This window comes from Eupeodes corollae, chromosome 1, assembly GCF_945859685.1.
Source record: "Eupeodes corollae chromosome 1, idEupCoro1.1, whole genome shotgun sequence".
NCBI classification, from domain to species: Eukaryota; Metazoa; Arthropoda; class Insecta; order Diptera; family Syrphidae; genus Eupeodes; species Eupeodes corollae.
In genome coordinates this window covers 161,092,918-161,120,083 of record NC_079147.1, presented here as the reverse complement: position 1 = coordinate 161,120,083, position 27,166 = coordinate 161,092,918, and the positions used below count along the sequence as shown (strand labels likewise).

The 27,166-nt window shown below is 36.0% G+C and overlaps 1 protein-coding gene across 1 annotated transcript in view; it reads left to right on the top strand.

Annotated features, from left to right (window-relative positions):
- LOC129943304 (protein CREBRF homolog) overlaps nt 1-27,166 on the top strand; it is a 141,907-nt gene that overhangs the window by 39,114 nt on the left and 75,627 nt on the right. Inside the window, exon 2 of the mRNA XM_056052636.1 lies at nt 19,134-19,184. The gene's annotated coding sequence lies outside the window, so the exon portion shown is untranslated. The remainder of the gene's footprint in view (nt 1-19,133; nt 19,185-27,166) is intronic.

Sequence of the window (27,166 nt, the reverse complement as noted above, 5' to 3'; positions counted from 1 at the left end):
TCTATTTTTACAAAATTTGCGTACTATTTTTTGTAGATTTTATTTTTTATGAAAAAACAAATTGTTGGATTTTTAAATAAAAATTACTGAATATCGGAAACAATATTTTCGGTGAAATAAAATAAGTTTGAAGACAATATTTTTAATTTTTGAAAAGCTATTTGAGTCGTAAGTAAATTTTTACCAAGTATATATAGTATTGTTTCTTTTTTAGAGTTTTATATTTTGTAAAAAAACAGTCAATTCGAATTTATTAAAAATTTTACCAAATGTTGAAAACAATATTTCTTATAAGATAAAATTAGTTTGAAGCCAATATTTAAAATTTTTGAAGAGATATTTGAGTCGAAAATTAATTTCTACCAACTTTTTTTTAGAATATTAATTTTTGTAAAAAAACTGTCAATTCGATTTTTCTTTCTTTTCTTTTTCCTAATGTTAAAAACAATATTTCTTATAAGAAAAAATTAATTACAAGCTATTATCTCAAAGTTTTTTTTGTAAAAAAACTGTCAATTCGATTTTTCTCAAACTTTAACTGAATGTTGACAACAAGATTTTTTGAAAGATAAAAGTAAATTAAAGCTAATACTCAAAGTTTTGAAAAGATATTTGAGTCGAAAATCAATTTTTACCAACTTTTATACATTTTTTTAGGTTTTTTATTTTTTGTAAAAAAACTGTCAATTCGATTTTGCTCAAATTTTTTCAATATGTTGAAAACAATATTTCTTATAAGATTGAAGCCCAAATTTAAATTTTTTGAAAAGATATTTGAATCGATATTCAATTTTTACGAACTTTAAGTAATTTTTTTTTTAGATTTTTATTTTTTATAAAAAAAAACTGTCTTTTTGATTTTTCTCAAAATTTGATCAGATGTCAAAAACATTATTCTTCGTTGCACAAAATTGTTTTAGAGATGAAATCATATTTCAGTCGTAAAATTTTAGAGAAGACACATTTTTTTTTTTCAGTTTTATTGATTTATAAAAAAAACCGTTACATTGATTTTTTTTCAAAAAATATACCTGTTTGGTATCACGTTACAATATATTATATAAAATTTAATTCAAGTCTCTAACGTTTTTGGTTCGTAAGATATTTAAGGTTAACCAAAATTTTCACCTTTGTTTCAAACTGCTATGGTAAAAAAACCACCCACGCAATTTCGTTGAGAGCCCTTTCTGCCTTACTATCTGTATAACAAAATTTATTTGAAGTCGATATCTCTTCTGGTTCTTGAGCTATGGAGGACGAAAAAAACGGCGTGAACGTACGGACGTACAAAGGTACGTACACACGCACGCAGAGACTTCTTTTTAAAAATCTTTTATTTCGACTCTAAGGACCTTGAAACGTCGAGAAATGTCAAAATTTTCAATTTGACAAGTCAGACCCATTACAATAACTTCCTATGGGAAGTTAAAAATCATCGTCCCAGTGCAAAACTGTCTGTCTTCTCTAAGTTGCATTATTTTTAAAGTCATATCGTTTAATTGTAAGTCTTTAATTTTTAACAGTTAACATGGTTTTGCTCAAAATAAGTCAACAGTTACTAACCTCTTTTCTTTCAGTTCTTTTTGTTTAGATTTGTTTGAAAAACGGAAACAAGTTGACTGCGTCTTCACAGACTTCAGTAAGGCCTTTGATAAATTGTGCGATAAAACATTTACTTCCAAACTTAAAGGGCTTTAATGATAAATTTGTTAGTTGGGTTTCTTCGTACTTATATAATTGACCATACAGCGTAGTTTTTAGGAACGAGCGTTCATCATATTTTTATACCAATTCTATCGTACCACAAGGTAGCTACTTGGGACCTTTACTGTTTATTTTGTAAGTTAACGAATTACCTTCTGCTATAAAACACTTATCTGTTTTAATTTATGATGGCATTAAAATTTTCAAACGTATTGATTCACTATGAGGATTTTATTCATGTTCATTATTGGTGTTCCTCTACTCACATTTTTGGAAGAGATTGTGTTACCTAACGAAGCTTCTATAACTTAGAATACAAATTACCCATTCTTGAATGAAGGAAAGTGATTCGTGAATTGATTCAGTAATGACGATATTGTAAGCACCTTCTTCTTCTAAGAAAGCAAGAGTAAATTCTTTATAATGTATTGTCTTCTTTTGCATGTCCTTCTCAGTAGACTTTTCTTTGAGATATGCTTTCCGAAATTCTGACATACGTCCAGTGTCCTAAGCGCAAAAGTGGACAAGCTAATTGGCCGAAAATCCTTTGCTTATTCATGGCCACGCCTACCAACTTTCGGGATAAAAAACTACTTATGTCTGGCTCCATGTTTACGGTACATGATTGAGATAGGGGCATCCTTTGAAGATGGACTCCAGACATGTTACTGCTATGTCTTGTAGTTTTAATAGCATTACTGGTAGTATCCGAACCTGGAAGATTTTTGTTTGGAGTTCTAAGCGTCAATACTTCCAAGGACTCAGCTGGAGAGGCTACCCACAACTCTTCAGGTATCTTTAGAAAAGATGGATGCAATGTAATGTTTCTTCGAGATAAAACTTTACTAAGTCTGGCTTCTGGTCAATTTCCTTAGAAAAGAAATGTGTTAGTTTAACCAGGGAAAGAATTTGTTTTAACTGATGATTCAAAAACATTCATTTTGGATTCAGGATCTTTTAAAGATTCTGTTATAATTCATAACTTTTAAGCACTACTGTGCGCTGTTTATAAAAGTCTAAATTCACGTCTATTATATAGCAATGCAATTCTAGAGTATTTGCTTTTTTCTTATTTTCTTATGTTATGTTAATCACTCTCAATATATACTTCTTTGAATAAAGTACAGATTTTATAACGTTGTTAAATCGTGGACTGTTTTAATTCTTTAAACTCTAACAGGTTATGGGCCCAGGTCACATTTTTTTTATGAACAAAAGTCTATCTAAATTAAAAGTTTTATTTCAATTAGTTTCAAAATAATTTTTTGCGTTTGTCGTATATCACTTATTTTCTTAAATTAAAAATCATGGCATCATTATATCAAATAGAGAAACTTGATAAAGATAACTACTGTTCATGGGAGGTTTTGATGAAGAGCGTGCTCGTGCATTGTGATCTCTGGGAGTACGTTAGCGGTGAGACCAAACTCAAGGAAGATGCTACTGTGGAGGAAAAAACCAAGTGGGACAAATCGGATAGTAAGGCGCTTTCGACAATCCTACTCAGCGTGAAACCATCAGAGCTCATTCACGTAAAGCAGAGCAGAAGTTCAAAGCAGGCATGGGACATTCTTGCATCGATTCATAAGCCATCTGGACCAGCCAGACAAGTAAGTTTATTCAAGCAATTATAATCAAATAAAATGCATGAAGGGCAATCTATGTCTGCCCATATCAATAATTTTTGCCTTACTGTTGAGAAGCTTTATGAGATCGATGTTAAGATGCCAGATGAGTTACTTGCCATAATGCTGCTTTGTAGTCTTCCTGATGATTACGAGAATTTTATAGTAGCTATTGAGAGTCGCGATAGATTGCCCACGTTGGCTTCTCTAAAGGTTAAATTGACAGAGGAGGAACAAAGGAGAAATGATAGGGACAAAGAGCACGTGAGTAGCAGTAGTCAGCATGTGTTAGCTATAAGAGCAAAATCAAAGCTAGGTCCAGTTCAACACTCAAAAAAAGGCAATTTGGACAAAAAACTAAACAAACGTGGCAAATGTTTTAAATGCGGTGTTCGAGGTCATTTCGCTTCTCAATGCACCGCATCAATGAGCAACCGGAACGAGGCAGCTTTTGGCATAGTTTCTAATACTGCCTATGGAAATGGAGTTTTGGGTAGAAACGAATGGTGCATAGACAGCGGTGCCACATCTCATATGTGCTGTGATAAAAATCTGTTTTCGTCTTTAGAAGATGCTCCTAGGACACCAGTAGAACTCCCAACAGATGTGTGTGTTACATCCAGTGGAGTAGGAACGGTTCGAATTAGTACTGATGATTGTGACGTAACGCTGAGAAATGTTTTCTTTATTCCCGAATTGAGGGGGAATTTCTTATCAGTGAGTAAGATTACGGCTAGTGGGCATGCAGTTGAATTTGGTAGAGATTTTGGAATTGTAAGAGGCCAAAACAATAAAGTAGTTTTAAAAGCTAAAAAACGTCAAGATTTGTACGTTGTTTGTGGTGTGAGCCATGAGTTAGCATTTAGTTTGAGGACTCAGGAAATGAATCCAAGTTCTTTTAATAGATGGCACGAAAGATTCGGGCATCTGAATGGAAGCAGCTTAAAACAACTTTCTACGAAGAATATGGTCCTAGGTCTCAAGCTTGGTAGTGAAAATCATCTTGAATGTGTAGTTTGTGCAAAGGCCAAAATTAGCGAACAACCATTTCCTAAGAAATCACTCAGCAGGAGTAAGGGAATCCTTGATTTAGTCCATACAGACATCTGTGGACCGATGGAGGTGGTAGCTATTTTGTGAGCTTCATTGATGACAAGTCACGTAAAATGTACATCTATATCATTAAAAGAAGAAACGAGGTTCTTGGAATTTTTAAGCAATTCAAGAAGGATGTAGAGCGAGAGACAGGGCGAGCAATTAAAATGATCCGTAGCGATAATGGAGCAGAGTACGTTTCCAATCAGTTTTCTGATTTTTTAAAAGATAACGGGATAAGGAGGCAGTTAACTGTAGCTCACACACCGCAGCAAAACGGTGTGGCCGAAAGGGCAAATCGGACACTTGTGGAGATGGCAAGATGTTTGCTCATAGGTTCATCTCTTCCTGAAACTTTATGGGCTGAGGCGATATGCACTGCTGCTTATTTGCGAAATCGATGTCCAACAAAAGTCTTGGGTAATAAAACACCTTATAAAGTCTGGAGTGGTGCGAAACCTTCAGTTAGTCATTTTCGTGTGTTCGGATCCAAGGCAGTAGTTTTAATGAAGCAACCTGGCAAGTCAAAGTTTGAGGCAAAAGGTAAGGATTATACGTTTGTTGGCTACTCCGATGAGTCAAAAGCCTATCGGTTACTAGACATGGCTACAGGTAAAATTGTCAAGAGTCGTGATGTTCATTTTTTTGAAAACGATAAAGAATTGAGTCCTAACGTTTATGATTTTTTAGACACAGATTTAGATTCATTGTCTCAAAATGTGACAGAATCAAACGAAGAACATCCAATGAAGGCAGAGAAAGAAGAACTGGAACTGTCCCAACAGCCAACAACATCGTGTTCCAGTGTCGCACCCCAGACAAAAAACTTACCTGGTCGTCCGAAAATCGTAAGGACTGGAAAGGTTGGCCGTCCAGCAAAGCAATTTAACCAGCAGGCCATCAACGCTGTTCAAGAAGGTATGTCCATTCCCTGTTCTTTTACTGAAGCAATCAACCACCCCGAAAATAACCTATGGAGAGAAGCTATGAAAGCTGAGTTTGATGCACTCTCATTGATGGGAACGTGGGAATTGGTTGACCCTCCTGACGACTGCCAGATAATTGGATGCAGGTGGGTTTACAGCATTAAACATAACGAAGATGGTTCTATAGATCGTTATAAATGCCGCCTGGTTGCAAAAGGCTGTTCACAAAAAATATATGATCAATTATTACGAGACATTCGCCCCTGTTTTTCGCTATTCGACAATTCGTCTTCTAATCGCTATGGCTGCACAGTTCGATCTTCATTTACACCATGTCGATGTAACAACAGCTTACTTACATGGTGATTTGAAAGAAACTGTATTCATGCATCAACCAGAAGGATTTGTTGATCCGCAGTTCCCTAATCGAGTATGCAGACTTAAAAAATCCCTTTATGGGCTAAAGCAAGCAGGAAGAGAATGGAACAGAAAACTAAATGACACAATGCAAAAACTCAGTTTTCGGCGTTGTAATGGCGATACGTGTGTCTACACAAAATGTAATGGTAATGTGTTATGTATTGTTGGCATATACGTTGATGATATGATAATTGCTGCATCAAACTATGAAGATTTGAAATCTGTCAAGTCTCTGATCGGCTCTGAATTTGACATTGTGGACAAAGGTGAGCTGAGTTATTACTTGGGCATTCAAATCAAAAGGCAAGGTGATCAAATCGAAATCCATCAACAAAAATATATCAAGGAACTTACCATGAAGTTTAACTTATTGGAAAGTAAACCCCGATATACACCTTTGGACCCCGGCATGAAATTAGTGAAAGGTAATAATAGTGGAGGAGAACGCATAGATTCAACGAAGTATCAGTCGTTGATAGGAGCACTTCTCTACATTGCGGTATCAACCCGTCCTGACATAATGTACTCTGTATGTAAACTCTCACAGTTCAACGTAGAACCGTATACCGAGCACTTCGTAGCAGCCAAGCATCTCTTGAGATACCTAATGACGACCATCAATGCCAAGCTTACTTATGAAAGAACACCAACCAAACTTACTGGATACGTAGATGCAGATTGGGCTGGTAATATTGATGACCGTCGATCGAATACCGGCTTTGTTTTCCTGATGGGAGGTGGAGCAGTATCATGGGAATCGAAGAAACAAACTTCTGTCGCTTTGAGCAGCACAGAAGCGGAATATATGGCTCTTTCGCAGGCGTCTAAAGAGGCATCGTATCTTCGGAATTTGTTAAATGAATTCCAATATGAAAAGGTATCATTTAAATCTATTTTAATCCATTCTGATAATTTAGGTGCACAGCAGCTTGTAAAAAACCCTGTATTTCATCCTCGAAGCAAGCACATAGACATTCGATATCATTTTGTGCGTCAACTGTATGAAGATGGTTTGATTGAGATGAAGTACACCCCGACATCTGAGATGATCGCAGATATCTTTACAAAAAATCTGACCAGAAAAAAACACGAGAAGCTTTCAACTTTAATGGGAATCAAATATTAAAATTTAAAATGTTGCTTATGTAGCTTTTGATAATTGCATTGAGGGGGACTGTTATAATTCATAACTTTTAAGCACTACTGTGCGCTGTTTATAAAAGTCTAAATTCACGTCTATTATATAGCAATGCAATTCTAGAGTATTTGCTTTTTTCTTATGTTATATTAATCACTCTCAATATATACTTCTTTGAATAAAGTACAGATTTTATAACGTTGTTAAATCGTGGACTGTTTTAATTCTTTAAACTCTAACAGATTCTATGCAAAAATTTGGAATTTTGTCTGGTTACGACTAAGTATTTCGTAACTAAATATATATCGTATGCTGAGTTGGCTTTATAAATTATTTCTATAATAAGAAGTAAGATCACGGTTTCGTAAAATGACAATGTTTAATAACCACGTCAATGTCATTTACATTAAGGAAAAAGATGAGATGACTAAATGATTACTACATACCATTGAGGAAAAGGTGGTCAAAACGTAAAGATAAGAGCGTAAAGACTAATAAAACTGTGTAAAATGTTGTCAAAAGATTGCTGAAATCACTAAAAACCATTTTACTTCATTCTATATAGTTCGAAATTCACTTAGTTATCCACAAATTATAGAATGTTCAGTTTATATAAGAAATAAATGCGGATATCCGTTCATTGTAAAGGGAAGGGTTTATCATTAACAATATAAAAAAATATGGTTATGGTTTAACAACATATACATATTTATAACGTTTTTTTTACATAAGTTAAGACTCATTCGTCATTTTTGAATATAACCTCAATAAGATTTTGTAAGGATACAGAAATCACAAAAAGCTTCTAATAAGTAAACGGTGATTTTTTAAGAGCTTGAGAACTTTTTTTTAAAAAAAATCGCATAAAATTTGCAAAATCTCATCGATTCTTTATTTGGAACGTTAGATTGGTCCATGACATTTACTTTTTGAAGATAATTTTATTTAAATGTTGACCGCGGCTGCGTCTTAGGTGGTCCATTCGGAAAGTCCAATTTTGGGTAACTTTTTCGATCATTTCGGCCGGAATAGCCCGAATTTCTTCGGAAACGTTGTCTTCCAAAGCTGGAATAGTTGCTGGCTTATTTCTGTAGACTTTAGACTTGACGTTGCCCCACAAAAAATAGTCTAAAGGCGTCAAATCGCATGATCTTGGTGGCCAACTTACCGGTCCATTCCTTGAGATGAATTGTTCTCCGAAGTTTTCCCTCAAAATGGCCATAGAATCGCGAGCTGTGTGGCATGTAGCGCCCTCTTGTTGAAACCACATGTCAACCAAGTTCAGTTCTTCCATTTTTGGCAACAAAAAGTTTGTTAGCATTGAACGATAGCGATCGCCATTCACCGTAACGTTGCGTCCAACAGCATCTTTAAAAAAATACGGTCCAATGATTCCACCAGCGTACAAACCACACCAAACAGTGCATTTTTAGGGATGCATGGGCAGTTCTTGAACGGCTTTTGGTTGCTCTTCACTCCAAATGCGGCAATTTTGCTTATTTACGTAGCCATTCAACCAGAAATGAGCCTCATCGCTGAACAAAATTTGTCGATAAAAAAGCGGATTTTCGGATTTCGAACCGAACACTGATTTTGGTAATAAAATTCAATGATTTGCAAGCGTTGCTCGTTAGTAAGTCTATTTATGATGAAATGTCAAAGCATACTGAGCATCTTTCTCTTTGACACCATGTCTGAAATCCCGCGTGATCTGTCAAATACTAATGCATGAAAATCCTAGCCTAAAAAAAATCACCCGTTATGTATCTTTATCTTTAAATTGTCTGCTACTTCCATAAACTTTATGGAAAAGCCAAGTCAAAACGTTCAACGTCTTCTCATTGAATTCAATTTCTAACAACCCTCGAAGTGTGAATGGGATTATTGTTTTTTTGGAAAATCCAACGCAGAGGTCCAAAAATGATCATCCTTTCTCAGATCATGGAAATATTAGCTGTGGGCCGCACAGTGGCCCGCTTTGACTTTTTTGGTTGCAAAAATCATATCTCCTAAGCGAATGAAGATATTGCTTACATTTTTTATCTTCAAAGAAATTTCCAAGGCTATAAAAATTGTGACTTTCAAAAAAAACTGTTTGCAAGGTGTTTCAGAAATGTGTATTTAAAAAGTTTTAACAAAGGTGAAATAAAATGCAACCGTCAAAATCAATTTTTTAAGTAATCTGAGTGAATTGAAACAGAAGAGCAAAAAGAGAAGGGAAAAAATTCGAGTAAAAAGGTAAGAAAAAAAGCATTTTTTTTAATTGTAAGGCATTTTTTTTATTTTCCAGTATTCAAGAATACATAATGTAATTTTGATTGGTGATATACCAAAAGTCAAACAGTGGAAAAAGAAATAAAAACAAAACAAATTAATATATAAACTCTTAATTTCTTGAAAACTATCATCCAAGTCCGGGGAAATGTGTAATAAACTCATCATTTCTTTAGAGTATCGTTCTTTCAGGAAGAAATAAGTGCATCCAAAGAGGTTGCAATCATGTTAAATAGGTCCTCATTCTGCCGCATCCTTGAAACTTTACAAGTATTCTGATATCTTCATTTTTGGATTCCTGGACTTCTTCGGACAGTTCTCCAAGTTGTAGTGATTGATATTCAATGATATTTTGCCGATGAACCAATATCTTGTATACAGTAAGTGTGAGTAGTCTAGTCTTTCAGGATACTTTTGTTTTAAAAGCTTTGCCGTTTTCTTAGTATACCCCCCAAATTTATTCACTATTTCTCTGCAATTCAAAACGTTCAATATTACTTTGAGCATTATCATAACTTCTCCTTTAACTCCAGTTATTCGAGCGGTTGCATCTGACTTTTCAAAAAATCTTCTTGCAGTGTTTCCGTCATTAGTGTTTCCAAAGTCGTGCTTTAGTTTATCCACATCAAGACCAAGCTTATCGGGAAATAGCATTTCGATCTCTTGTTTTCTTCTTTTTTCCGCCTCCTTGGTCTTTTGAATCGTTCTTTTTTTGGCTGATGCTCAGCTTTGGGCCGTTGTTTTAGTAGCTGGTAGAGGGGAATTTTGATTTTCCCATTTATTTGTGTATCAGAATTGTGAATGCTTAGAACTTTCTTGCTTCTGTTAAGTCACCTTGTCCCTACTATTTCACGTCCTGAGAGTCTTAAACTCTTATTTTTGTAGTTTCTGTAGCTGTAAAAGTCATTCGAAGCCCATGCGTTTTCAACACTCTTATGGATATTCCATACAAACGTTTTTAAAAGATAGCAAAGCTAACAAACTTCTACACGGAAAAATTCGCATTGGCCTTATCCAAGTGAAGCATCTTTTTATACGAGGTTTGAAGGGCCTTGCACATGAGAGCGAACAACGAATGAACAAATGGACGAACAAACGTGATTTTACACATTTCAAAAAGTCAATTTGAAACAAAACACATTTAAATTATAAGAAACCAATTGAAACTTATGTTAGGATAATAAAATTTGTATTTTGTTCTCTGAAACAAGACAATTTTGTAAAAACAATTTGGTAGTAACGAATTACAGTGTGGTGGCTAGGAACTGTCAAACTCTATTCGCGTTCCACATATCATCCACACTGCAACGAATAAATTGGCTGTGTTCAGTCTCGTGTTGTATAGGGTATCTTAAGCAGCATTCACATGAGCGCGACCAACGAACGACGAATGAATTACAAAATGTGAGTTTATATACATTTCCACACAAATTCTTAACAAAACTATAGCAATATATGTAGTTTCTATTTTATTTATGATGCATACTTAAATTTAAGAAAACAATTTATTCGTCGCGAAAAAATTTGTAGTTGATACGAACTGTCAAAATTTATTCGCGTTCCACATTATCCACACTCGCAACGAATAAAATAATCGCGCGTACTTAACCTAAGAAAATCATTCTTGTTTTGGTTTCGGTGGTCAAAGCCATTCACGACGAATTAAAAATTCTCATGTGAAAGAAATGTCAAAATCGACGAATATTCGTTTATTCATTGGTTGTTGGTCGTGCTCATGTGAATAATGCTTTAGATAGGTAAATTTTTAGATACCTTTTTGAACGAGTTGGATAGCTGTATTGAGATAGCTGTCAAAAAATAAAAACAACTTTCAGCTGTTCACAAAAAGCAGAGAAACATTTAAGGTTCGAAGTCCTAATTGTTGTAAGATAAAACATTTAATGGATAATTTATCTGATTCGTTGGACAATGATGAATTGACAGGTGCGCAACAATTTAATAAATAAGAGATAAACTCGGATAGAACCCAGAGGATGACACAAGGGAACTTATTGTTTCAGTATTACTAACTTGTGCCTCGTTGAGGTAAATTTCAGCCAACATCTCAAAGTATAGCCAATTCATTCGCCCTCGACCAGTTGACGTTTTCTTGTTATTGTCTATGATAATGTTGTAGCGCTTTTTCATATTCTTTAATTTTATTTCTAATTCCTTATCAAAAATTGACCCGAGTTCTTCAAGAACTTTTGCAATTTCTTGGTCTTCACCGAGTTTTCGGGTCTCGGAGCTGCACTCCACCAAGAAGAGCAGAATGCATGTATGTTCCCAACCTTAAAAAAGGAAATAGAGTGGTTCTTCTTTGGGGTTTTGAGTCATCTGAAAGAATAACTTACCTTTCCTGTCCGAATCTGCCGACTTTAATACATAAAAACAAAAAAGTTAAATATATTTATTTCCACAAGATTAATATACACTGCCAATCACTAGGATGAGGCCACATATTTTTCAACCGATTTTCGGTCCGATACCTGTTGGAATTTGTTTAACCCGGAAAATTTTACTACATGCGAGTAGGTACATATTTTCTTAAAACAAAGTGATACAATCATAGGGTTAATTAGAAAAGACCGTTGGAATTTCCCTACATTAATGAATGAGCTACCTAAAGAGGATATAAAAAAGTGAGTCACTAGGATGAGGCCATTGCGAATATTTCGTTGTAGAAGTTCAGATCAGCAATTTTTTTCAAAATTTGGGTTACAATATTTAAGAACGTTTTACAAATAACTATTTTTATTAAATTTCAACTACAAATGGGTTCCGGAAAGACGTTGACAGTAGCAGAAAGAGGACAAATCGATGCTTTCAAGGAAATGGGACTCTCAAGCCGAGAAATAGCAAGGAAGCTGAACAGAAGTAAGACAGTTGTAAACAACTATCTTGCTGATCCTCAAAACTATGGAAAAAACCAAAAAGGACGCACAGCCTTGCATCAAATTCTACACAATCAGCTACAGTCCGAAGGATAATAAGAAAAGATGGTACTATCCAGAGAAGAAAACTCAAAAAGAAACCTGTTCTAAAGCAAGTACACAAGGAGCTGCGAATGAACTTTGCAACAGAACATGTCTCTTGGAGCAGTCAATGGAAACGCGTCGTCTTTTCGGATGAAAAAAAGTTTAGCCTTGACGGCCCCTATGGTTACAACTTTTATTTCCATAATTTAAGAAAAGATGAACTAATTTTGGGAAGACATCACAGCCGTACATCAGGTGTTATGGTGTGGGGAGCTATCACCTACTATGGCAAAATTGAATTTGAGTTTCTTTCTCTAACAATGAACGGAAACAGCTACAAATACTTGTTGGAACGCTCATTTCCAAAGATGAAAAATATTTTTGGACCTCTGCCTTGGATTTTCCAACAAGACAGAGAGCTTTTGCCATGGCCACATTATTTACCGGACTTGAACATAATCGAAAACGTATGGGCATGGCTATCTCGAAAAGTTTATGAAGGCGGTAGACAATTTGAAGACAAGGACTCCTTAATTGAAGCTATCCGTGATGCCTGGGACGAGATTTCACTTGACTATTTAAAAAAACTTTATGATTCCATTCCAAACCGTCTAATAGAGGTCATATCGAAAAATGGGGGGCATACTATTTATTAATTGAGAAAAACTTAATAAATAAATGTTTGAAAACCAAAACCTGTAAACATTTCTTTCATTTTTTTGATATTTTATAAGATTTTTCATGTGGCCTCATCCAAGTGACGCACTCTTTCATACTGTTTTTAAGTAGCTCTTTAATTAATGTAGGGAAATTCCAACTGTTTTTTCTATTTAACCCCTTAATTTTATAACTTTTTTTAAAGAAAATATCTACCTACTCAAATGTAGTAAATTTTTATTGGTACGAAATTTCCAGCAGGTATAAAGAACGAAAATCGGTTGAAAAATATGTGGCCTCATCCTAGTGATTGGCAGTGTATATTTACCTATATTTTGTTTTACCTCTGGAAAAGGATGAGACTCTTCAACTTCAGAATGCTTGATACTCGACTGGAGATAAGACCTAGCGAATTGGTCATGTACAAAACGAGATCAAAATAAGTCAATTTTGAAGCTTAAAAAAATTATCATTATTACCTTCTAAAATTCGGAGGCAAAAAACTAACATTTTTTATCCTTTTGTTTACCAACAAACACAAAAAGCTGAAATCAATTTTCAAGTTTCTTGAAATTCAACCATGTGTTGAATCAGCTGTTCTGTCAGGTACCTACATACCCCACAAATTCTTGGATACCTTTGGATTCCTTTTTTGACATCTCCGCTGTTTTTAATCAGCTGTTATTTTACACTTAAAACACTAACAAAAAGGTATCCGGATACCCTATCTGTCTGAGATTGAACGCAGCCATTGTTCGCGCTTAACTTAACCTCAAAATTATACCACCCTTGTTTTGTTTGTTGGAAAGGCTAATTATAAATTGAAAATTCGTAGCTTTCTGCGAATAGAAAAAAGCTCATGTAAAAGAAGAGTCAAAATATGCGAACATGCACAGTTCGCAGCTCATGTGCAAGATGCTTTAGTAGTTCATTATTTGATATTTGGAAATTCCAACGTTTCTAAAATCTGTGGCCTCATCCTAGTGGTTGGCAGTGTACATATCGCCCATCTAACTTCTTCTTGCAAGAATCTAATGTACCGTGAAGAAATATCCTGTTGATACTAGTATAGCCTTTTACATTACCTCAAAAAACTTCTATGTAAGTTATGTTAAAACAAATTTCTTCTTCTTCCATTCAGAAAACTGCTTTAACGATTTTTGTGTACAGTTTGTTTACAAACAATGTCGGCAAACTTTTGTTTTGATACGCGTCCTTTTTTTTTATAAAAAACCTACATAATTTTATTTATATGTATATTCGAGCTTTAGCGCATGCTTTTGGTAGCCACGTAACTATAAGAATTTTGTGATATAAGGCGATGATTCAGCTTAATCTAGGGTAGGTTAGGTAAATAAGGATAACGTAATCATATATACGAAAGGTTGTTTACAAGTTTTCTCTTTACATACCACCTCGGAGCGTCATCTTGAGATTTTAACTTTTTTCGTTTAGTCTTCTAAATCGATGATAGTAGTGGTGAGGTTATGTAGCCCTTTTTTCGAAAATATAGCGTGGGTTCGGGAAGTTATCAGACGTACATAACCTCAACCTACAAGTCTATTTCTTTTTAATTTAGTTTATCGATTTTCACTTTCACTTGTTTGCTCATTTCGAATGTTGCCTCTTAAGAAAAGGAAAGCTTTAAGTTTGGGAAAGAAAACATAAATAAAACATATAGGTACGTATGTACTTATTTAGACGGATGGATATGGAGGCTAATATTTTGAAGTTCAAGTATAAATGTACACAAGCAAAAACTAGTACTAAGTTGTTAAAAACATTTTTTTCAGTTGAAGGAAATTTTTAGAATCAACTACAAAAATGGTGATTCTGCCACAGCCACATATCGTACTTTAAGAGGAGATAATATTTTTCATAATCGTCCAACTACTTAAGCAATTGTGAAAATTGTGCAGAAATTTGAAGACACTGAATTGGTTGAAGATATTGCAAGACCTGTGCATATCGTTTCGCTCGTACCATTGAAAAAATATCGCTGCCGTAAGAAAAACTGCGATATTTACTATGGTGACTGCTACCGAGAAAACCAACAGCGCTTATTTGGATGCGGCTTTGTCATTAGAGCCAGACTTAGGCAAGAAATCTTGAGCTATAGGTGCATCAACGAGTGACTCATGACCATCCGAATCAAGGCGAAATTCGTCAACATTAGCCTGATATGTGTTCACGCCCCCACAGAAGAGAAATATGACAACACCAAGGATATATTCTTCGAGCTTTTAGACAAAACATATGATCAGTGTCCAAGCTACAATATTAAAATTGTCCTGGGTGGTTCTAATGCCAACATCTTTGGTGGAATAATCGGGAAAAACAACCTGAACGACAACACTTCCGACAACGGATTCAGGCTCATACACTTTTCTGCGGGGTGAAACGTCATGGCAGCCAGTGCGCGTTTTCCACACCTCAACATACACAAAGAAATTTGGAGTTCTCAAGATCAATCTACCGTCAACCAGATTGACCATATTGCGATCGACGCCAGACACGCTTCCAGCATCATGAATGTACGAACTTTCCGAGGAGCTAACATCGACTCGGACCACTATGCGTTGTAACCAAGATAGCAGTTCGGGTTTCCATGCCCAAGGCAAAACAGGGAGTAGCTGGTAGAAGGTACTGCAGAAAATAACACCAGCGCTGAGATCAAACGAAGAATAACTCTGGCTAACCGCTGTTTCTTTGTGCTAAGAAAGCAATTGAGTGGAAAAGTCCTCTCTCGAAAGACCAAAGTGTCGCTATATAAGACCCTTATCATCCCCGTCCTGCTATACGTTGCAGAATCATGGACTATGACAAAAGCGAATGAAAGCACCTTGGGTCGGTTTGAGAGAAAAGTTCTTCGTGTGATCTACGGTCCCGTATGCATCGAAAGGGAGTGGAGGAGAAGATAGAATGACGAGCTGTACGGGCTGTACAGCAACGACGCGTCGTAGACGTAGACTTAGCCAGAAGGGTAAAAGTCCAACACGTAAGATGGCTGGGTCACGTAGAGCGCATGGAAACCAATGCTCCGGCCCGAAAAGTCTTTGAATCCACACCCACAGACCAGGCAGTTTAGGAAGATCGCGGATCAGGTGGCGCCCACAAGTAGAAAGTGACCTCACCCAACTTGGAGCTCGAAACTGGTGAAAAAGAGGTGAACATTTTGGTTAACCCTAAATATCTCACCAAACCAGTATTTTTTTGGAAAAAAATCTAATTAACGGTTTTTTTTTATAAATAAAAAAACTGGAAAAAAATGTTTGTCACCTCAAAAATTTTACGAATAAAAAATGTGATTATATCCAAATAATTTTGTGCAAAGAAAAGAACCACTATAACATCTGGTAAAATTTTGAGAAAAATTAAATTGACATTTTTTTTTATAAAAAAAAATTTCAAAGAAAATTTAACAAAAGTTGGTAAAAATTGATTTTCGACTCAAATATCTTTGCAAAAATTTGAGATTATGGCTTCCAACTAAATTTAACTTATAAAAAATAGTGTTTTTACAAAAATTAAAAAAAACCTTAAAAAAAAACAATACCAAAACTTGGTAAAAATTTACATTCGACTCAATTTTTTTATTTTACAGAAAGTATTATTTTCGATATTCAGTACTTTTTTTTATAAGAATCTAACAGTCCGTCCGCAAATTTGGTAAAAATGGATGTTTGATCCTTGATAAATGTCAAATTAATGTCATTCATCCAATTTGTAAAAATTTTACAAATGCTACTTAAATTTATTGGTAAAAATTTGTTTTCGACTAAAAATCTACTTATCAAAACTAGATTTTCAAACTTAACTATTTCTTTATATGAATAATATTGTTGGTAATTTAAAAATTGTTAAGAATAATTCAACTAACAACTTTCTTAACCCAACCCTACAAACTGTTAAGCAAGACAAATCCATAGACGGTATGGGAAGTTATCAGTGTGGGTCGCATCCTAGCTTCTTTTTTATGTTTAATTTTAAAACCGCAAAATGGATAACCCTTTAAAACGAAATAGAAAAACAAAGTGATAAAAAAAATAAAAAATACGACAAAAGGGACATGATAGTTAGGCAAAATTCTAGCAGTTGTCTGAAAATTACCTTTCAATTAAGGCAACTTTATTGGACGTTAGTGAAGAAAAATCTCCTCAACTATCAAGTCAGTTCTACTTATGTATGTCAAAATGACAGCTAATCATAATTTTTCATTTAACTGAAAGCTGAATTTTATTTCTCTGTGATTTATTTTCTTCAAAATTCTATTAAATGCGTAATCTATAAAAATAAGTCGGGTTTTCCTTCCAGACGCTATAACTCCAGAACACACGAACCGATTTCCAGGGTTTTGCATTTGTTTTAAACTTTTCGGCCTCCGTGAGGTTTATAGCAGACAAAATTCAGCAAAAATTTTAACAGAAAAACGATGAACTCCGTTTAGCTTCCTATAGAAAGCTATTGTTAAAGTTCCAATTTGCGGAATTGAACATTTTTAAATTTGTTGACGTTTTAAGGGCCCTATATTCTAAACCAAAGCTTACTTTTATGAACCTATTTTAGTCAAACATATCGATCGATGCACGATGCATCAAATAAATAAATAAATCAGGTGGCGTAACAGTCCATGAAGAACCAGAGCCTAGTGACTTACAACTCTCAAGCATTCCTGTGTGCGAGTACTGTTATCAGGAATGGAAAGGACCTACAATTTTAGGCCGAATCCGAACGGCTAATTTGAGAAAGCACTTTTTCATGACAAGAATTACTCTTGAAGGAATACAATTGATACTTCAATATGCAATATTTCCCGATTAAGTGCAATGGGAAAATTGTTGATGCAGTGCAAGCTTATACTTTGAGATGAGTGCACAGTGGCGCACATAAGAAATCACTTGAAGCACTTAACTTCACACTGAAGAATCTTTGACGAAGTAACAACATCTTTGGTGGCTTGACGATATTGTTGGAAGGCGATTTCAGGCATACGTTGCCAGTAAGTCCCTTGGAACGCCTGCAGATGAATTGAATGCTTGCCTGAAAGCACCAATTTTGTGGAATAACGTAAAAACATTATCGCTAACCACTAATATGAAAGTTCAACGCCAAATTGGTCAAAGTGCTGCACAATTTTCCAAACAATTGTCAACTGGATTAATTACTCTTACCAAAGACTTTTGAAGACTTGCAGACTCTCAATTAGCTCTTATTGAAAATGTTTTCCCAAACATTAGTGAGAATTATCAGAATTATAACTGGTTAAGTCAACGAGCAATTCTCGCTGCGAAGAATAATGATGCACACGCACTGAATTTTACCATTCATACAAATCCGTTGAATTCATAACAAATCCCGATGATGTAGTAAATTATTCAACGGAGTTTTTGAACTCTCTGGAGTTACCAGGGTTTCCATTACATAACTTGCATTTCAAAGTTGGTCCAGTTATTGTTATATTGCGTAGTTTAAATCCACCGCGGCTTGGCAACGGTATCCGACTTGTGGTGAAAAGACTTATGCCGAATTTGATTAAGGGAACTAACGGAAAGTACGCACGTGAAAATGTATGTATTCCTCGAATACCAAAGATTCTGATTGACTGATCTTCCGTTTGACTTCAAACGATTGCAATTTCCAGTTCGCAATTAACAAGTCGCAAGTCCAATCGCTTAGTGTTTGCGGGATAAATTAAGAAAATCACTGTTTTTCACAGCAGCTATACGTTTCGTGTTCACGAGTTGGGAAACCATCCGCTTTGTTTGTGTTAACTTGAGACCAAAAATCAAAAAATGTGGTTTACCAAAAACCACTTCAATGACACGGAAAATTTGCTGACAAGTTTAACGCTTTGATTCAGTATTTACTTTCGATTCACTTTCATTTTTTACTTGAGAAGTTCAACTAAACTACATTTCATCTTTGTAATCGAAATTAATTCATTACTGTTGTGAAGTGAAATAATAATGTTCCTTTTCAAATATACCCAAACGAAATGTTACAAAAAGGAAAGGTTTGCTTATATTTCTTTAAAATACAAAATACAAGGCGAGATGTTTTGCAGACAATTAAGTTTTGGTAGTTTTTTTCCACGATCAATTGAATGAAGAGGTTAGTGAAGTAAAGTTCCGAGTTAGGAGTTTCCGACATTTGAAAAACTAACTACCTAGTTGCCTAGTCAAAATGTATGTTCAAATAATACAGTTGACTGCAAATGACGTCCCTTATGTTGTCCGAACCTGTCCAACTTAATTAATTTATTTAATTATTTTAAAAATAAAGATGGATTACATTGAATTTTGTTTCTTAATTTTAGGAATCAATCTGCTTATGTGGCCCAAGGAACCTACGACATCCCACATGCTCTGTAAGTATATGTTTATGTGTTCTATTGTTTTCTAAAGGGGTTATAATTTTGCCATTAAGATACATTTCAAGGAATCGAAATTAGAGTAATCCTAAGAAAACGCATGTGTGGTTCGATGAATGCAGCAAACATTTGTATGAATTAAGACAGCATAAAGCGTAAATGTTCAACTTTTTTCAATTCGATTTATTGAATTTAATGAAATTAGTGTCACAGTTCCAAAGCTTAGTTGAATAGCATCTTTTCTGACTATGGAAACAGAATTCTAAACCTTGTGGCTTTAACACTATAAAAGCTTACTTTTTTAAGTTTACCTAGCTGTAAAAGAGTATATCAAAAAAAGGGGACACTCTAAACTACACCAACTAAAGAGGAATCAGTCTACTTGTCAATCCTTACAAGACCTACGGTAATATGTGAATGTCTAAAGCCCTTTGTCAACGTTCTGATAGGCACTTATTAGTGTGGTTTAAGACCAGACAAATCCAAAGTTGATTAAATCAAAAGTCAATCGAATGTGAATACATTACGGCAAATCCTGGAAAAAGCCAAGAACATCAAATCGACACCCACCATCTCTTAATCGATTTCAAGGCCGAATCTGACAGCACCTACAGGGACGAGCTATACAGAGCCATGTCTACTTCTTGCATCCCTGCCAAACTCTACAGTTCCTGCAGGATGACCACGGAGAATTCGCACGGCTCTATAAAGGTTGGAAACAACTTGTCAAATTGATGCTTTACTGGCATTTGCTGACGACATTGACGTAATCGGAAGAACTTAGTGTGATGTCAATAAGGGCAATTGCAAGTATTGAATCAGAGGCGGCAAAAATTGGTTAAGTGGTAAATGGCTGCAAAACAAATTACCTACTTACTTACTTACTTGCTTAAGATGGCGCTTAAGTCCGGGGCGGGCCTGGGCCTCAACCAACATGCGTCTCCAGCCAGCTCGGTCCCTAGCTAGCTGTCTCCAGTTTCGCACGTCAAGTTGGTTGAGGTCTTCACCCACCTGAGTGCGCCATCTGAGTCGCGGTTTTCCTCTACTAAGCCGTCAGTATTGATTGGATTCGAAGACCTTCCGGCCTGGAGCATTGATGTCCATTAGCTCTACATGTCCTAGCCATCTAAGCCGTTGGACTTTAATTCTGTTAACTAGGTCAGTGTCGCTGCACGGCCCGTAGACTTCGTCGTTATATCTTCTCCTCCATTCTCCATCTATGCATACGGGACCAAAAATCACCCGAAGAATTTTTCTCTCGAAGCATTCTAAGACGCTCTTGATAGAGCACCGTGCACTCTCCATCGTCATTCCGCACAAACGGATAAGTTTGACAGGGATGCCAAAACTAGACATTGCTCTGTAGAGCTCTCTCCTAAAGATGCTGTCATACGCGGCTTTAAAATCAGTAAATAAATGGTGGATATCGATTTGAAGTAACTGGGGTTTTTTCCAAGATCTGCCGTAGTGTGAATATTTGGGCGGCATCTCTGATGGCTGCAAGGCAATGTTGCCACAATTTTTCAATGCTTGATGCAGGCAGCATAGGACTCGTTAAGAGATTACTAGAGACTCGATCGGAAAAGGACATGGCAGTCTCTTGTTATTGTAGCTGTCAAACGTCGAAACTTCTTACAGTACTTCCTTGTTTTGGCTTGGACCGAGATATCCGTGGTCGTACCTTGGCTACAAAGAGGTAGTGGTCCGAGTCAATGTTGGCTCCTCGGAAAGTTCGGATATCCTGTACGCTGGAGAAGTGTCGTGCATCGATCGTAATATGGTCAATCTGGTTGCAAGTTGAGATGATGTGAACAGCGTACTAGCTACCAGAACGTCTCGCCCCGCAGTGAAATTGATCAGCTTGAATCCGTTGTCGGAGGTGGTGTCGAGCAGGCTGTATCTCCCGATTGTGCCACCAAAGATGACTTCTCTTCCTAGCTTGGCGTTAAAATCTCCTAAGACAATTTTAATGTCATAGCCAGCGCACTGGTCATATGACTTATCCAATAGCTCGAAGAATATGTCTTTGGTGTCTTCATCTTTCTCCTCCGTTGGGGCATGCGTGCATATTTGGCTTTTTGCCTAAGTCTAGTTCCAACAACAAATCCACAACCAAATAGACGCTGTCTTTGTTCTCGGTAGCAGTCGCCGCAGTATATATCGCAGTCTTTTAGTTTGCGTTTGCCCCGGTATGGCGGTGGATGGCGGTAATATCTGCCTTGCAGCAGTTTAGGGCTTCCGCTAATTGTTCGGCTGCACGTGGTCTAACCTAACCTAACATTCCACGTACAGATCCGAAGTTTCTTTGCCTGGGTTTTCAACAGTGATCCGTCCGTATCCGAGGCTTGTTGGTGCTTCGCAACTAATGTCACCCCAACGGTACTACCCCCAACCTGGAGGGCCAGATCCTAAGTATAACTCCAAGGACGGGGAGCTGGATAAACCGCTCCTTATAGCCTCGGGCTCCGAATAAGTCTCAAAAGCCCTATAAGGTGTTCACTAAGTAGTTCAACCTTACTGGAACTTTAGACGCCACCGTTGATTCCATCTCGGAAATTCCTCTGCTGCCGTCGGGATAAGGAGAGGTGCCTTCGTGGAAACACCTTTCCCCCCTCTCTCGTTTGCTGCCCCCAACTACTTTCCACTGGGGTTAGAACCCAATCTCCAGCTGAGGTACTAGGCACCCGATGTTCACCGCGGGGAGGTGAGAGTAGGAATTGAAAGACAGAGGTGGGTTTTGAGAAAAACCTGTAGACGCTTGTGTCTTCTTGAATGCACATGTCTACCATTTGAAAATGAAACAAAGTACATGTCATGTCATCAAAAAAGGACCTACAACGCCGAGACCTTTCGGTCAAAACGTCACCATCTACAGACTCAACTAAGGACTTCATCTACCTAGGATCCGTTATGAACACAAAAACCATCACTAGCGCTGATATCAAACGAAGAAATACTTTTGCTAACCGCTGTTTCTTTGGGCTAAGAAAGCAATTTAGTGGAAAAGTCCTCTCTCGAAGGACGAAAGTGTCGCTATATAAGAACCTTATCATCCGCGTCCTGCTATATGGTGCAGAAGCATGTACATAGACTGGTCGTTTCGAGAGAAAAGTTATTCACGTGATCTATGGTCCCGCCTGCATAGAAAGTGAGTGGAGGAGAAAATGAAACAACGATCTGTAGGGGCTATACAGTGACGTAACTTAAACTTTGAGATATTGAGATATACATTGAGCTCTGACTGCTCATAAAAAAAACCTTAAGATATCAAAATGTCTTTATACTTCATTTGTCGAGGGAGGTTAAACAATTTTCACCTTTCGTGCATCATCTTTACGTCACGTGCAGTTTTTCCATGTTACATTGCACCATCATCGCTCTTAGACAATTCGAACATTCTCCGACCCCCAAAATTTTACGTAATTTTTTTGAAGGGTTTCTGAATGCGGTCAAGCAGATTCTCAAAAAAAAATAAACAATCCATACCTTATCAGGTCAAATATAAACTGCATGATCATTCAAAATTTTGGTCCATTTATTTTTATCTGACTCATTCTATTGTTGATTCTGAATCACTTACATAGTATTGTATATATAAAATTAATTTGTTTCCTTCCTATGATAGGGACAAAATGAAAAAAGTAAATATGCAAATACCTTAGATAAAAATATTCTAAGAATCACCGAAGCAATTAACTATTACAATTTCATCTGTGATCTATTATCATACCCGTAAATCTGAGCTCATTTGAATAATAATAATTTAAATGGTTATACAATAATTCTAAACAATACAGCTTCTTATGTTTCTTGTTGGCACTATTCTCAAGGAATTGGTGCCCTAGAATTGAACATCCCTTTTGTTGTTCCAATTTGGCTGCACATGTATAGTTTATGACGTAGAGTTGCATTCGATGAAAATTAATAAATTATATTTTGCAACAGTCCTTTGAGAACAAGTTCCTAGTAACTAACAACTCCCAACCATTCCTGAGGAGTCCGAACGGCTTATTTGAGAAACACTTTTCATGACAAGAATTTACTTCTCTTACAAAATTTTACAAAAACAAAACAAGATTGGTATAATTGGGAGGTTATGTTCCGCGCGAACAATTTATTCGTTGCAGTGTGGATGGCATGTGGAACGCGAATAGAGTTTGACAGTTCGTAGCAATTTCAGTGCAATTTGTTACTACTAAATTGTTTTTAAAAAAATGTCTTATTTTGGAGAAAAAATACAAATTTTATTATCCTTACATTAGTGCCAATTGGTTTCATATAATTTAAATGTGTTTTGGTATGAAATTGACATTTTGAAATGTGTAAAATGACGTTTGTTCCTTCATTCGTTCATTCGTTTTTCGCTCTCATGTGCATGTGAAAATTATAGAGTACATTGTACTTTGTTGAATGCTCTTTTAGAACTTTAGAACACTCTTGAGTGATAATTATTGTCCAATGAGTTAGTCTACTGTTTTTTACTTTTCACAAATCGGAAAAAAGTATAAAAAAAGATGATCTTTTTAATTCACTTTCAGATGATTGTGTTTTTGACTTCTGAGGAACTCATTAAAATAAAAAACTTTACCTCTCGTAGTATAAAAATGTTGGAATGCTTCAGGTAGACAAGTATTCAATAAAAATATGGAATAACCCCTTTATTAAGCAAACAAGCCCACGAAAGAAAAATTTAAATGCCGAACCGAAAAGTGTTGAGATATAGTTCACGATGAATCAAACAGTGTTGAGTCAAAAATTGCATCACATTTTTAAAAAACACAGCGATAATGCTAGCAAAAATCGTTTCATGAGGAATTTTGCAATAGATGTATTTTTTTTTATAATTATGGCTTTTCGAGTTTTTTAAGGGTCTGCCTTAGTTATTCTTGATATTTAAGGTGGTAAAATTTTGGTGAACTATGTTTGAAAATTATTGAAATAAAAAATCAGAAAATGTTTTTCTTCGAAAGTTTGAGAATAATCAAGGCTTCAATGTGCAGGCAATTCGATCCATTACGGTTAAGATTCATCTGGAAAACGTTGGGCAGGTTCAGACAATACAAGGGACTTCATCTGCAGTAAACTAAACCTAAATTTTGACTTATTCAACTAGTTACTAAACTTTACTTCACAAACTTCTATTTTCAGTTGATCGTGGAAAAACTGCAAGCTACAAGTCGATCTCGACTTGTATTTTATATTTTAAAGAAATCTTATTTATTCCTTTTCCAATTTGAAAATAAACCCTTTTACACGAAACATCAAGTGAATTGTAGAGAAAACAAAAAATAAGTCACAGAGTAATAAAGTTCAGCTGTCAGTTTGACATAAGTAGACTTGACTTTATAGTTATAGAGATTTTTCTTGATTAACTTTTCATTCAACTTTTCAAGAAAGCTGCCTTAATTGGTAGGGAATTTGTGACTGCTGGCTTTCAAGTCACTTATGTCACCTGGACCTGCCCATTCTTTTTTACCGCAAGCTACCAAGCATCTAAACCCAGGTACACACTTGCGTCATTAAAACTCGTTGTAATATTTCAATTCACCCATGTGAGTTTTTTTGTGTATAGTTCACTTTGCTTCCATTGCCGTAAGTCAAACGTGGATTGCAGGAAAGATTATAAAAATAAAGAAATTGTTGGGTACAAGCTTCATACATAAATGTTCTTTAAAAGAAACGATTTGATACATCAATAACAAACAATCTACTCAAAGACGCAACCATAGTGTCAACGCAACGTCAAGACAGGTGTGTGTGCACTACTCAATTTATTTGTGGATACTGTATGATCCACAAATGTGCGTCACGGCGAGTTAAAATGACTCAAGTGTGCACCGAGGCTAATGGAACGGGACCTTAACCAACATGTGTTTTTAGCCAGCTCGGTCCCTAGCTAACCGTCTGCAGTTTTGCACGCAAAGTTGGTGCATTGAATTGTGGTCTTCATCTACTACGCCCGTCCCTTTGGGATAGAATTCGAAGACCTTTCGGGCTGTATGCGGGACCAAAAATTAACACTTTTTTTTCTCGTCATAAGACGTTCTGATTTTGCCCTGACAAGGTTCAAACCTAAACACCATAAATGCGAACAGGAATGATGAGTAGCAAGGGGAGGACAACATAATTTTCTAAACTATAGCTGTGTCCATGTTAAAGTTTCGTCTAACACGTCGTCGTTTAATCCTCTTTCTTGATGACAGCATATAATTTGTCATACTCTCATTGACCAGAAATCCCATCCCAAACTCAACTTCTCCGATTCTGTCGAAATGCTCAAAAACGCGGCACTGTCATCACGCTTTGATCTTCTAACTATGTCAATATCATCGGCGTTTCCAAATAATTGAACGTTCCGTTGGTAGATTGTGCTTCTATTGACCATTAAGTCTTGCACAATTCTTTACAGAACGACTTGGAAAAAGTCACCTTGTTATGAACCTTTTTTGACATCAGAAGCATAGGTACGATTTTTTTCGAACTTGATAGAGCAGCGTGAATTCTCCATCGTCATTTTTTACAAACAAACATGTTTGACATAGTAGCCAAAACTAGATTTTCTCAGCAAAGTTCTTTTCTGCTTATAAATCGATTAATGTGGGTAGGCATGGATTTGAAGTTCCTTGTTTTTATTTTTTTAAGATCTGCAGTTATGTGAATATTTTTTCAGTAGCGGACTTTCCTGGTCTGGATCCACAACGGTATGGACCTATCAGCTTCTTGGCTAACGACTTGGGACATTCAAATAATACTACAGAAAGTATCATATAAATGGTGTTCAGGAGACTGATAACTCTGTAGATGGCGCAATTCAGAGAATCTCCTTTCTTTCTTTCTGGGCAAACTATGTCGAAATTTTACTCATCGGGCATGCTTTCTTCCGACCATATTTTGAAGAAGAGTTGATGAATACTCCTCAAGAAGGCATCGCCTACTGTTATGGATAATTCGGCAGCAATGCAGTCAGCTCCACCAGCTTTGTTGGACTTGAGATATAGCTATCTTTGTTTCGTCGAGGTCAATAGGCAGAGTTGTTGTTTTTTGATATCAAATTTTCTCTGAAGCACTCTTTTGTCTATCTACTTCTTGTGTCTGATAGTTAAAAAAGGCTTTGTAACATGCTTTCTATAGCGGATAATCAACCATAACCTATGTTAGATTTACGATGTTAGTCCCAGAAGTACCCGACCTGACGTATAGGTTGCGGTTGTTGTTGAAATAATGACTAAGGTAGAGAGTGCCAACTTTATAAAGTTTATTGTTGACGACGCTACGTTGATGAGTATTTGTTTGGCAGCCATCAATAGTGAATTTGTCCACATGGACAAGGGGTAAGTCAGCTCTGTGTGGAATGAAATTTAAATCTATTAGTTCACTACGTATAGTCTGACCATCATAGAAATCACACTGACATTATTGGAACCCTTAAAATAGTTGTTCTCAGCAGGGTTATGATTAAATCTGCTGTAAGTTGTAGGTACTGCACAAGAAATTAGACGCGTCAGCAATATATTCAGCTCTACATCTCTCATCAACCTTTAAAATGACTTTATACAAGATGTTTTTAGGGGTTGTTAAATCCTCGATTAAATTAATTTGACATTCCTCAGCAAGATCTTGCCACACTCGATACTATGGCCGAGAATCAATAAATTTAAAAAACGTTAAGCAAGAAGTCCGCTTGCAACTTGAATGTTTTTATAAACAAAGGAAAGAGACACGTTTCCAGCAATATTACGTAGTTTGGCGAATTTTTCGGAAAATGAAATATTCTTTTTATAAAGTGCGTTAGGAGTTTTTCTACCGATTTGAACTTTTTGCATACCCATACCTACGATCTATATAAAGGCATGCTCTCAGCTACTGCTTCAAATACTTTAAACTTGCTACTATGTGCTATACACTTATTCATGAAGCATTGTTTCCAGGTTATATTAATAGCAGTTTTCGACTTAGAAAATTTCTCCTTCAAGTGTTTA